Raw genomic sequence first — 1,351 nt, forward strand, 5'->3', positions numbered from 1 at the left:
TCTCAGCCTCTTGAAGTCTTTGTAGAATTTATTACCAACAGTTTTAAAAACACAGCAGAAAAAAGATCCTAATCTCAACATCCTAATATAAGCGTATTGGTATGTTTAGGAAGAACTTTTTTTTAAATTTTTTTTAACGTTTATTTATTTTTGAGACAGAGAGAGACAGAGCATGAACAGGGGAGGGGCAGAGAGAGAGGGAGACACAGAATCCGAAACAGGCTCCAGGCTCTGAGCAGTCAGCACAGGGCCCGACGCAGGGCTCGAACTCATGGACTGCGAGATCGTGACCTGAGCCGAAGTCAGACGCTTAACCGACCGAGCCACCCAGGCGCCCCAGGAAGAACTTTTTAATGATTGGTAGTACTCTCTGGAATTAGAATGGCCTGTCCCAAAAGGTAGACAGCTCCAGAGATGATCAAGCAGTGACTGGACAACCACTCCATACGGATGATGCAAAGGCAATGGAAGCATCTGATAAAGGACCAAACCAGATGACTAGGGTTACTGAGATTCTATGATACTTGAGCTGGAAGGTCTCATGGTAGAGTATTCAGGGAAATATTTCTGGAGTCTAGGTGCAGGGCAGACTGGAGAAGGAGAAACTAGAAGCAGAGATAATAACAGGTTAAGAGGTACCTACTCTGAAGGCTAAGACTATTTTCACCTCCAGCACCCCCCCCATCTCAAAATTACAGTGTCAAAAGCAGCCATAATGGTTGCCTAATTCCCCTCCCTTATGATCTGATGCTTGATTCCCTTCTGCAACCTCCTTGCCAAATTGTTATCTTGCCTCTGCTTAAATACCTCCAGTGATGTGAAAATCTTGTTCTTTCAACGCAGACCATTGCACAATATTTGGGCATTTCAAACTATTATAAAGTTCTTCCTTGGGTTGAGTCAAAATACGTTTCCCCATAACATGCGCCCTTTTGCTCCTGATGGCACCCGCTTACAAAGGAAAACAAGGCGAATCCCTCTACTACATTATGAACTTTCCAATATTTGAAAACTAGTTCCTGAACTGCCGCCACCATCCTGGCAATCCCTTCTCCAGGTTAAACAGCTCCAGTAGTTCATATATGATGATTTTAAATCCTCCCACACTCCTGGTCTCTCTCTCTTGTGCATGCTCTAGGTTGCTAGTGCCTCTGTTCCTGTGTAGTGTCCGAGGCTGAAGACAACCTTCCACTGTGGTCTAAAGAGCAGAGAAGAAAGCACAGCTGTGATCTCCTGCATCCTGGCCTCCCCCCGCCCCCCATATTAGCATTTGGGGTAGTGACTGTCAAAAAATAATGAGCTTAAAGGCACCTCAAACTACTGAAACGTTTTTCACACAGATCATTAAGTC

This window comes from Felis catus, chromosome X, assembly GCF_018350175.1.
Source record: "Felis catus isolate Fca126 chromosome X, F.catus_Fca126_mat1.0, whole genome shotgun sequence".
Taxonomy (NCBI): Eukaryota; Metazoa; Chordata; class Mammalia; order Carnivora; family Felidae; genus Felis; species Felis catus.